This window comes from Pipistrellus kuhlii, unplaced genomic scaffold (assembly GCF_014108245.1).
Source record: "Pipistrellus kuhlii isolate mPipKuh1 unplaced genomic scaffold, mPipKuh1.p scaffold_m20_p_3, whole genome shotgun sequence".
NCBI lineage: Eukaryota > Metazoa > Chordata > Mammalia > Chiroptera > Vespertilionidae > Pipistrellus > Pipistrellus kuhlii.
This window is the reverse complement of record NW_023425529.1, coordinates 182,033,386-182,045,662: the sequence shown is the minus strand read 5'-3', so window position 1 is coordinate 182,045,662 and position 12,277 is coordinate 182,033,386.

Sequence of the window (12,277 nt, the reverse complement as noted above, 5' to 3'; positions counted from 1 at the left end):
CGGTGGGCGGGAAAGACACGTCACGAAAGCAGCTCCGGTGGAGACAGCTGGGGCCACCCAAGAGCCAGCTGCCCGCCCTACCATTCTGCCCCGGGGCACCCGGCGTCCGGCATCCCCGACATTTGAGCCGGTAATCTGAGGACTGAGACAGAGAGATGGTGTCTGTAAAGAGGTCGCAGGAATGTCAAAAACAAGTAGCAGCTCCATTTTACTGTGTTTCTTGTTTTTGTTTTTATTTTTAAATACATATTTTATTGACTTTTTTTTACAGAGAGGAAGAGAGAGGGATAGAGAGTTAGAAACATCGATGAGAGAGAAACATTGACCAGCTGCCTCCTGCACACCCCCTACTGGGGATGTGCCTGCAACCAAGGTACATGCCCTTGACCGGAATCAAACCTGGGACCTTTCAGTCCGCAGGCCGACTCTCTACCACTGAGCCAAACTGGTTTCAGCTGTGTTTCTTGTTTGTTTGATTTTTCAGGAGGAAGGAGGCAGCCTGGCTCCCAGGACCCCACCCTCCTGTGTCCCCGTGTCCGGAGTCAGGGCCCCCCTTCTGAAGGGAAGGCCCCGTCTGGAGAACAGGTGGGCCCCGTCTTTCTCTCGAGGTGGGATTCTGTGTGTGAAACCCAGGAAACCAGACTGCTTCTCGCACCTGTCCTGTGGCCCCCGGGCCCGTGGGCCGGCTCCCGAGGGTCTCTATGGAGCTGTCATCGGCTGACAGATGCCAAGCGGCTTCCCATTCCAATTCCCTCCTCACCCGTGTTCCCTCGGCACCTCGCCCACCTCGCCTCGGGCCTGAACCTGCCCCCGTCCACACGGGAGCGATGGAGCCGAGCGCCCCCCTTGGTGATTTAATTCGTGGTGTTTGTTTTACCCTTTCCCCGGAGGATATGGATGGGATCCCAGCCAGCTGCACGTCACGTTCTCACGTTAATCTCCCCTCTCCCTCCCTGGTTATGCCTCACTCAAAAATACTCCCCCTGGCCGAAACCGGTTTGGCTCAGTGAGTAGAGCGTCTGTCTGGGGACTGAAGGGTCCCAGGTTCGATTCCGGTCAAGGGCATGTACCTTGTTTGCGGGCACATCCCCGGCAGGGGTTGTGCAGGAGGCAGCTGATTGATGTTTCTCTCTCATTGACGTTTCTAACTCTCTATCCCTCTCCCTTCCTCTCTGTGGAAAACCAACAAAATATATTTAAAAAATAAATACTCCCCCTGGTTCCGTTCTGAGAGCTAATATGGGAAATAGACTCAGACGATGTCTTGGGAGCAGGTCACAGGTTTTCCCCGGGGCCAGGTAAGGTATGAAGGGAAAAATGCCTCCCCATAATTTGTGAGATACAGAAAAAGTGCTCCTCTGCTTTCTTTTCTTTGCTCTCTTTTTTTTTTAAGGATGACTTGGGATGGACTGGAGGCCGCTGGAGAGTCTGAGTGTGTCTTAGGACAGATCCTGGTTTCTCAGGGCGGGCACTCTTGTCCTCTACAACTTCCCTCTCCATTGTACTTTCTGAGGGGGGATGTCCACGTGAGTGTCCAGCAAAAAGTCAGCTTTCACACAAAACGCGAGGCAGAGGCGGAGTCTTGGTTCTCTAGGAAACCACAGGCGAGGAGGGCTGTTCGGTAGTCAGGTTTTCCTCCTTTTCCTTCCGAGAAATCGCATCTCTTCTCCGGAAAGAGCTCTCGGCCACAGATTCTTCTCAATCACACGTCTTTCCGCCTCCGTGACTTTTAGTCCAAATAAAGCGAATGCTTTTGACTCTCGTTTCGCTTCTAAATGGGGAAACCATGTGCTCTCTGAAGTCCCTGTGGGGGGCTTTTGGCTATTTTGAACTTTTTTCCCCTCTCAAATTATGCCTGCTCCTCAGTGAATCCTGACAGTCGTGTCTACCTTCGCCCTGTCTGAACTTGTGCTCAGTCATCGCAGGCATGTAACCGTGAGTGTTTCCCGGCAGGTGTCAGGTTAAAAGGACAGTGTGGCGTCCTCGGCGTGCGGGTGGCTGTAGTGGTTTTCCGCGCCAGGAGCAGGCAGTGAACATGCTCTCTGGTTTTAGGGCCAGAGCAGTGACTTCGCCAGGGTTACCCTTCGCCCCTGGGACACTGCATCTGTCCAAGGAGGTCCCTCGAAGGACACGCTGGTTAGACAGCCTCATGGTGGGAGGCACTGGAGCAATTCTATCAAGAAGCCGGGAAGCCAGAGCCAATACACAGCCCCGTCTGCAGAAGTGGTGACTTCTCACAGCTCTGGGGACCGGAATGGAAACCATGCTTTCAGAATGGATTAAGAGAGAATGGGGGGTGAGGGCATGTACGGAGTGGGGGGGGGGGGGCGGCAATGGTAAGATATGTACACATATGATACCTTAATAAAATAAAATAAAAAGAAGTACAAGAGGAAAAATACTAAATTATTAGTCACAGTTGCTTCTGGCATTATGATTAGATTTTACGTGTACCTCTTCAGGGGTCTTCAAACTACGGCCCACGGGTCACATGCGGCCCGCAGACGAGTCTGATCCGGCCCGCCAGGTTTTTTGGGCAGTGAGCGCAGCCGAGGTGTTACAGTAGGAATTAGTAGTTCATATAGTCCGGCCCTCCAGCTCTCTGAGGGACCGTGATCTGGCCCCCACTTTAAAAAGTTTGAGGACGCCTGCAAGTCATTATTGATTGGATCCTTACTTTTCTTTGGTGTTTAGAAAGCCCAAATAAAATGAATAGAAAACCAAGAGAAAGAGAGAGAGCAGGGTGGGGTGGGGGGGAAGAGAGAGAGATTGTGTTATAGGGGGACTCAGATGTTAAGCGTCTGCCCTCTGGTGGTCAGTGCATGTCATAGTGGCTGGTCATTCGCCATTTGGTCAATTAGCATATTAGCCCTTTATTATATAGGATTACATTATTTTATTTTTAAATTATTTCAATATCATTAGGTCTTGTTGATGGAGGTAAAATTTGCTTAACACAAAACGAGCCATTTTTAAAAGGAACAATTCAGTGGCACTTAGTACATTCACATGTTGTGCAATCATCAACTCTGTCTGGTTCCAAAGTCTTCTCATCACCCCAAGGACACCCCACCCCACTGCCAGTCACCCCCTTCCTCCCTCCCTCCAGCCCTGGCAGCCACTAACCTCCTTTCTGTGTTGATAGATTTCCCTACTTCTGATATTTCCCATGACTGGAGTCACATAACATACGAGCTTCGTGTTTGATTTCTTCATTAATGGTCTCAAAGCATATTTTGCACATTAAGAAGGAGATAAGGTAGAAAACTTAAAACTGAGTAAGACTATTATGTGTTCTCTCCTTAGCTGACTTCCATGGTCAAGGGGATGTTGAATTTTTATTTATTCTTCTTAAAAGACAGCAACTAAAGCCCAGAACGTATGCGTCACTTTATAACTGCAGGTTTGTACCTTTTGACTCCCCTCCCCCTATTTGCCCACCCCTCCCCCCAATCCCTGCCTCCAGCAGCCACCCAACTTCTCTCTGGACCTATGATCTTGTGTGTGACTGTAGTTTCCACATATAAGTGAAATCATACAGTATTTGTCTTTCTCTGTCTGATGTATTTCTCTTAGCACCATGTCCTAAAGGTCCAATGTGGTTCAATAAACTTAAAAATAAACGTTTTATTTATTCTTCTTTGAAGAAATCCTCACTTGAGGGTGTTTTTTTCCACTGACTTTTTTTAGAGAGGGTAGAAGGGAGGGGGTGGGAGAGAGAAACACATCGATGTGAGAGAGACTCACCCACTGGTTGCCACTGGTTCCCACCAGACTGGAGCCAGGCATCGAGCTTGCAATCGAGGGATGTGCCGTTGACCGGGAATGAAACTCACAACCTTTCAGTCCATGAATCATCGCTCTAATCACTGAGAAAAATGTCAAGGCCAGGGCTACATGTTACTTATTCTTAACACATCCCTTCACCTTGGTAACCTAGTAAGTAGCTTTGCCTTGTACGTGTTTTATTAGTGTTATTAATGGGCTTTGCTTGTAGAACAGTTTTAGATTTACTGGAAAATTAAGCAAGTAGTCCAGAGATTAGGAGAGGGAGTATATAGGGACATACTACTCCTGTGTCCTTCACACATGTTCCTTACTTGTTGCCTTCTGACATTAGTATGGTACCTTTGTCGCAATTAATGAACCCATGTCAATACATTTTTTTTTAAATAATATATTTTATTGATTTTTTTACAGAGAGGAAGGGAGAGGGATAGATAGTTAGAAACATCAATGAGAGAGAAACATCGATCAGCTGCCTCCTGCACACCCCCCACTGGGAATGTGCCCACAACCAAGGCACATGCCCTCGACCAGAATCAAACCTTGGGCTGATGCTCTATCCACTGAGCCAAACCAGTTAGGGCTCGATGCATTCTTATTAATTACAGTCCGTGGTTTATTCTGATTCCTTGGTTTTCCCTCATGTCCTTATCCTGCCCCAGGGTTTCCCTCTAGGATCCACATTGCATTTAGAGGCCTTGTCCTTGGCTGCCCTGGGCTGTGGCTGAGTTTCAGACTGCCCTGTTTGCGATGACCATGACGTTTTGAGGAGAACTGGCTGGGCTTTTGCAGGATGGAATCTGTCTGATGTTTTTCTCAAGATCTGATGGGGGGTTATGGGCATTTGAAAGGAAGGTCACGGAAGTAAAGTGCCATTTCATCACGTCATACCAAGGGCACATTTCAACATAATTTATGACTGTTGATCTTGACCTTGGTCACCCCACTTAAGCAGCATTTGTCAGGGTTCTCCACTGCCAAGTTACGCTTTTGTAAATTAAAAAAAAAAAAAAAATCTTGTTCCCATGACTAACTTGCACCGCTTATGTAACCAAGTGGATGCTTTGTGTAGACACAGCTTTGGAGGTTTGAATAGCCTTGCAGTGTGTTCCAAAGTGTGGCATCCAAACAGAGGCGAACACATTCAGGGGCTGTGTGTACTCAGAAATGGGCATGCACCCCCTCTTCCCGCCCCCAACAGGAGAAGCACAATTCTGCTGAATGACAGACGCGTTCCTGGGGAGAGTCACCAATTCTCCTCTGCTCAAATTCTTATCTAAAAATGCCCAGATTTATCCGCCATGAAGTTACAGCCAGTATGAACCTGAACAGGAATGCAGAGGCAGGTAGCAGAATCCGGTCTTCATGCAGCCATTCAGCAAACATCCCCGACACTTGTGGTCGGCAAACTGTGGCTCGAGAGCCACATGCGGCTCTTTGGCCCCTTGAGTGTGGCTCTTCCACAAAATACCAGGGCCTGGGCAAGTCTGTTTTGAAGAAGTGGCATTAGAAGAAGTTTAAGTTTAAAAAATGTGGCTCTCAAAAGAAATGTCAATTGTTGTACTGTTGGTATTTGGCTCGGCGGACTAATGGCTTTGCTGACCACTGCCCTACACCAGGCAGGCATGCTGCAAGGGCACTCCAACTGGGTCATTAAGCACTGGTGACACTCAGCATGGATCCTCTGTCCTGTCTCCCATGGCCAGGGAACCTCTGCAATGCATGGTGGGTAATGGAAGCCCAGAAGGAACAGCTGCAAAACCTATTAAAAAAAAAAAAAAAAAAAAAAAAAAAAAGTCACTCTGTGACCTCCATGAAAATCCAGGTAAGCAAGGGATTAACGCTGGGCTCCTGACACTTACACTTAGGAATCCATTTTTCCTTTGATGTTTTCAATTTAAGATCAAAGGTCCCAAAAATGATTCAGATGATGATGATGGCCAGATGGTGCCCAGCCGCCTGCACCATACTCGGTCATTCTTCCAGAATCTTCAGTGATAACTCCTTGAGCATAGTACTTGCCATTGGTACAAACATCTGAAAAGAGAGAAACATGAGTACCCCTCCTTATCAGATAAGACAGGAAGGGAATTGGGTCAAGTTAGCTGAATACCTGGAGACTTTATGCAATTATATGGGAAGTAACGTTCTGTGCTGGGGACTTCGAATATGCAGGACAGAGCATCCGGAAGTGCTGCCATGTAGCGGCAGGGACGTGTGGTCATGACTTTGGACTCCAGAGTGTTGCCTTTTCTCTCTCCATTGACCCAAGCCTCTGGGTAAAGCACCAGAGGGGGGAGGGAGGGCAGTAGCGATGGTTGGGGAGGGGGATTGTCTGTGGCAATGGGTCTGATGGAAGCAGTTTTAGGGCTCATGTGAAGGCACCAATAACAAGCAACAGACAAAAGCCATTGAACAGTTAATACACACAGAAAGGTGGGCGAGAAGAAGTGGGTGTTTTCAGTCCAAGACAGAGAACACCATCCCGATGGCCAATGGGCACCCCAGTCATCGCAATATGATCAGCTCATACAGGGCATTCTGGTCCACCAAGGACTGCCATGTCCATGTTCTCAATGGATCTTTACAAATGGGGATTTAAAATTGGTTAGTTACGATGGAGTGACCTAACTGTTATGGACTGCATGTTTATGTCTTTCCCACATTCCTGTGTTCCCTAAGGTGGCTGTGTTTGGAGAAGTGATCTCTAAGGAAGTAAAGTCAAGCAAGATCATAGGGGTGGGGCCCTGAACCGATAGGATTAGTGCCCTTGTAATAAGAGACACAGAGAGCTTCCTCTCTCTCTCTTTCTTTCCTGGTCCCTACACGCCAAGGAAAAGCCCTATGAGGACACAATGAGAAGGTGGCTGTCTGCAAGCCAGGAAGAGAGCTCTCACCAGAAACAGGATTAGCTGGGACCTGGGTCTTGGGCTTTCAGCCTCCAGAACGGTGGGAAAATAAATGTCTTGGTTAAGCCGCCCAAACTGGTATTTTCTTCCGGCAGCTGAGCAGACAGAGACAATCACTCCCATCGCTGATGGAGCAGATGGAGCCTCCGGCTGGAGCTTCGTGCTGGGCTGTACCTGTCACTTTAGGTGAGGAAATAGGCTCTAAATCTAAAGCTTCCTGTTTTGGGGAGCTTTGCCATCACTGCCGAGGACATGCTGCAGTCTTAGGGAAGGGCGACATGAGCACTGTGCTGGGGTTCGATTACCGCCTCCGGTCCACCCAGTGGGGTGACCAGCACCTCCAGCTTTGTCCGGTTCTAACACTGGACGTCCACCTCAGTCCCTGTCAGACCAGACGGTCACTCACCCCACCCCCCAGCCATGGGCCCCGAATAGCTTCATTTTACTATAACTTACACCTAAATGATCTGGGTTTCTTTTAGTCTGGAATTATTAACTGACTCTACAAGGGTGTTTCTTCCCCCCGCTCTTGTAGGGCGCCCGCTCTGCCAGGCCGGGGTCCCAGTTTCCCAGGGACCCTGGTGAAACCTTGCTGACTCCCGTGGCTCCAGGATGCCATGGCCTGACTGGCTGGCCAGTGTAAATCTGGAGAACGCAAAGTGCTGGGAAAGCTGGGACTTGGGACCTGAGCGATGGTGGTAGGAAAAGGAGAAGTCCTGGGCTGATGGCAGAGTGGGGAAACGCCTCAGGCGGAGTTCCTGAGAGAAACCCAGCCACTTCGGGCCCCTCATGCCTGGCGGGGAAGCTCAGGAAAGGAAGGAACGCCCTCGGAGGGCGGTAGGGGGAGGGGGGTCTGTTCCCATTTCTCCTGGCGTCTCCTTTGGGGCTGTCCCTGCTCCCGTGACTCCTGACAGCTTTCATCTCCCAGACGGGCCAAATGAACCCTTCGATTTTCGTGAAATGGTAGTATTTATTTATGTTTCTATCATATCTGCAGACATATATTACGTGGGTTTCCTCCACTGTGTTTCCTCAGCTGCACTCCCATAATTTATTCTGCCAGGCTTGGCCTGTCCTTGACATACCGAGCCATTAACTGGAAATCAGGAGAGTTCTGTGAGGTCTGGATAAAATTCCTTCCTCTGATTAGCGGGCCCCGCGCTAGCCGAACACCGAGGCACGGGGCCGGGAGAGGAGGAGTAATTGGCCTCCATGGTCATGGAAAAGTCTAAACAGAAGATTTTCTTTCTCTTTCCTCTTGCAGTGATTTATTTTCATGGTCTTATGAGACTTTAATGAGGAAACCTTATCTGTACGTCTGGTAATTATCAACCAAATTCCCATTTCCTGACAGAAAACCCCTAAGTCAAACGCAAATGGTGGAGTTGGGAGAGCCTTTGACCTCTGACCCCTGGGCTGAAGAGTAACGCATTGCCACTCGGGGCATGTTGCCACCTTCAGTTTAGGGTAGAGGTGTCGAACTCAATCAGAGAAGGGGCCAAAATCTAAAATCCAGCCCAAATCGCGGGCCGAATGGTTTACTGAACAGTCATAAACTGTCATTGTGATGGAAACGCAGCGGAGTGCAGTGATGACAGCGCGGTGCGGGCCACATTGCAAGGCCTGGCGGGACGGATTTGGCCTGCGGGCCTTGTGTTTGACACATGTGGTTTAGGGTAACTAGGGCAAGCAGGCTAAGGTATAAGGCGGGCAAGCAGGCTAAGACCGTGGTCAGCAAACAGAGGCTCAAGAGCCACATGCGGCTCTTTGGCCTTTTGAGTGTGGCTCTTCCACAAAATACCACGGCCTAGGAGAGTCTATTTTGAAGAAGAAGGTTAAGTTTAAAAATGTGGCTCTCAAAAGAAATTTCAATTGTACTGTTAATATTTGGCTCTTTTGACTAATGAGTTTGCCGACTATTGGGCTAAGGTATAAGGTGAGCAAGCAGGCTAAGGTATAAGTGGGCAAGCAGGCTGAGGTATAATGTGGGCAAGCAGGCTAAGATATAAGGCGGGCAAAAGGCTAAGACACCGAGGGCCATGTGGCTGCCTCAGGCAGGAAAGGTACCACCTCCCTCCCTGCAATTTAATGTGATTTCTAGCTGGTCCAGCTCCTGCTGCTGGGCCAAGGAGCGCCCACCTGACTCCGAGGCCTGGCGAGATGTGATATTTTGGAAACCTTTGTTGTGTTTTGTGGTTGTTTTCCCTCGTGAATTGCAGCTCTTGCCTGTCAATAAAGAAGCTACTGTTTGGGCGACTCGGCGAAGCGGCGGTGGCCCTGACCCCAGCCCGGATGAAGGACCAAACCACCTGGGGACTCAAGCAGAGAGATGGCCGGCCCCGGGGGCGCCTCCCACCTCTCAGGACAGAAGGCACAGGTACTGGAGGGACGGTCCGAGCTCTCCCGAAAGGCAGAGGCGGGGAGAGGTGAGGCCTTTAGGATGGGAGGGTGCCTCAGCCCCAGAGCAGCCAGGAAGCCAGAGCGCACCTGGTTCAGTGAACAAGGTGAGAATCTCCTTTCCTTACGCTTTCCTCTGCACATAAAACGTGTCCTGCTCCCCAACAACCTACACAGGGACCTCTGCTTGTTCTGTCGTTGGCACAGAACGTTGCTGGTGCTCGAATCGTGTTTTCCTTGGCATTGGGGCCAGTGATTAAGGAGCCCGGACAGGAGCCCAGTGGCTTGCTTTGAATTAAAGAAATGTTCTTCAGACATCTATGTGGAAGGCCCTGCACAGGGCTGGCTGGGCGTTTACAAGGCCCTCTCCTGGAGAACGTGACACAGCCCTCTCTGGAGCTGGGGACCCTGCTCCCTCACCCCAGTTCCCCCTTCCCCGTGGGAACAGGTCGGCCCGGCCACCAGGAGATAGAGTTACTCCAGGTCACTCAAGTGGTCACCAGCATTGGACACTGTGGGGTTTTAATTATCGTTTACGTTACTCACCTATGGAAGCCCTTTGGCTCTCTGTAATGGGGGGCATGTGTGTCTGCCAGACTTCGGGGACTCACAAATGAGCTGGGTGAGGCCCGTCTTCTCTCTCTGGAGGGGCCAGTACAGCGTGTGTGTGTGTGTGTGTGTGTGTGTGTGTCCGCTCATACGGAAATGAGGAAGTGGCTCTGGGCACGCCAGTGTGATCCAAAAGGAGACACGCCGAGCTCGGGGAATCCTATACACAAAGACCCAGGCAGAGAACAGATCTAGAACAACACCGTCCAGAAGAAATATAATGTGAGGAATGTAAGCATCTTAAGATTTTCCAGTAACTTCGTTTAGAAAAGGGAAAAGAAGCCAGTGACATTAATTTTCATAATGTATTTTATTTAACACACTATTTCTATAGTATCAGGTCAACATGGAATCACTGTAAAAGTATTGCCGGAAGCCGATCATGGTTTTAATAATAGAGAGCTGTGGATAGGGAATCTGGAGGGCTGGTCAACCTTAATTGCTCTGAAGGGTCAGAGTTAATCTCTAGATATTGGTAATGGAAGCAGCCTCCACCTGTTAGTCTCAAGTAAATTCGATGATTGGCTATTATTAGAGTCTCCTGCCTAAGGGATATGGGTGTATCCCATAATCTTAATCTTAATAAAAGGGATGGCAAGGCCGGAGCGGGTAGTAGTTCTTCCACTAGAGTTGGACTACCACCTGGCCCCCATTTCCCAAAGTAATGCTTTTCTAGTCTCTTCATTTGTGTGTGGCCTTCTCCAGAACCCGAACTCTGGACGGGAACCCTGAATCACAGGGGACGTGAAAGGGGTTTCCACAAAGTATGAATCGAATATTTTATGTTCTTCTTTTTTTTTTTTAAATATATTTTATTGATTTTTTAGAGAGGAAGGGAGAGGGATAGAGAGTTAGAAACATCGATGTGAGAGAAACATCGATCAGCTGCCTCCTGTGCACCCCCTACCAGGAATGTGCCCGCAACCAAGGTACATGCCCTTGACCGGAATCGCACTCAAGACCGTTCAGTCAGCAGGCCGACGCTCTATCTACTGAGCCACACTGGTTTCGGCCGAATATTTTATGTTCTGTTTCTTTCTAAGCCTGTGAGATCTGATATCTACTTTGCACTCCATTAAATCTGTTTCTCCTAGCCACATGTTAAGTGTTCAGTAGCCATGTGTGGCTCATGGGTGACATCTCAGCCGGCACAATACGGCCAGCTACCTACCTAGCCGGGCAGTCAGCTGCTCTGGGCGCAGGAGCGACTGTATCAGTATGGATGCGGACTTTGTCCCAGAAAGGGTTGCTTCCCTGTCCTCCCTACTGTCATTTGAAAGCACAGTGGGAACTGGGGTTGGACTGCGGATACGCCCAGCCCATGTAAACAACTGTTACGACCGGTCGACCAAATGACTGGTCTACTGGTCGCTCTGATGCGCCCTGACCACCAGGGGGGCAGATGCGCAACACAGGAGCTGCCCCCTGGTGGTCAGTGTGCTCCCACAGCTAACCTCCCTCGGTCCCTCCTCCCGGAATTGTCCCTATTGGGACTGAGGGAGACCATCCCGATGGCCCCAATTGATGGCCAGGCTGAGGGGCCCCACCCACACATGAATTCATGTACTGGGCCTCTAGTTTAAAGATAAAATCCCTGGGAATTTTTACTGATACTTGTAATTCAAATTCAGGACCCTAAGGTCTTATTGACCCTCTTATAGTCTATATCCTCTCTTCCACACTGGAAACCCTATCTCTGGATAGCACAGGGGTTATATGATTAAAACTAGAGGCCCAGTGCACAAAACTAGTGCACAGGGGTGGGGGGTCCCTTAGTCCACCTGTGCCCTCTCACAGCCCAGAAGCCCTCAGGGCATATCCAGTTGGACATCCTTAATGCTTCCATGGAGGCAGGAGAGGCTCCTCCCACAGCTGCTGGGCTCACCAGCCATGAGCCGGGCTCAGGGCTTCTGGTTGAATAGGGCTCCCCCTGTGGGAGTGCAGTGGGGTAGCTCCTGCATTGAACAGCTGCCCCTGGTGGTCAGTGCACATCGGTCCTTCCACCATTCAGTTGATTTGCATATTAGCCTATTACTATATAGGACTGGAAGCCAGGTGCATGAAATTTGTACACTTAATGTTCTCGTATTTTATTTTTGATTTTCACCTTACTTTCTATTTCCCCTAAAGCATTATCTGTTGTGAATCGTAACCCAGTTCCATCTAGTGGAGATCTCATGTCTGGAACTGATTTGCTGGGGGGCGGGGGGGAAGGTGGCGGTGTCCTCTCAGCTTGGCTTGTACCCTCTCATAGTCTGGGACCCCTTGAACCTCACTGCCTGCCTGCTCACTCCTTACCACTCGGCTCACTGTTCCTGGCTTCTGGCTCAGGGGTGTTCCCCCTGTGGGAGTGCACTGACCACCAAGGGGTAGCACCAGCATTGAGCGTCTGCCTCCTGGTGGTCAGTGTGCATCATAGCAATTGGTCGTTCTGCCATTCTGTTGATTTTTATATTAGCCTTTTATTATATAGGATAGCGCATATCGGCTCATCCATTTTCTTCCACATTAGTTATGTGATAGCAGCACAAATATTCCCACCACTGATCAAAGATTGCTCACGACAGTTCATTTTT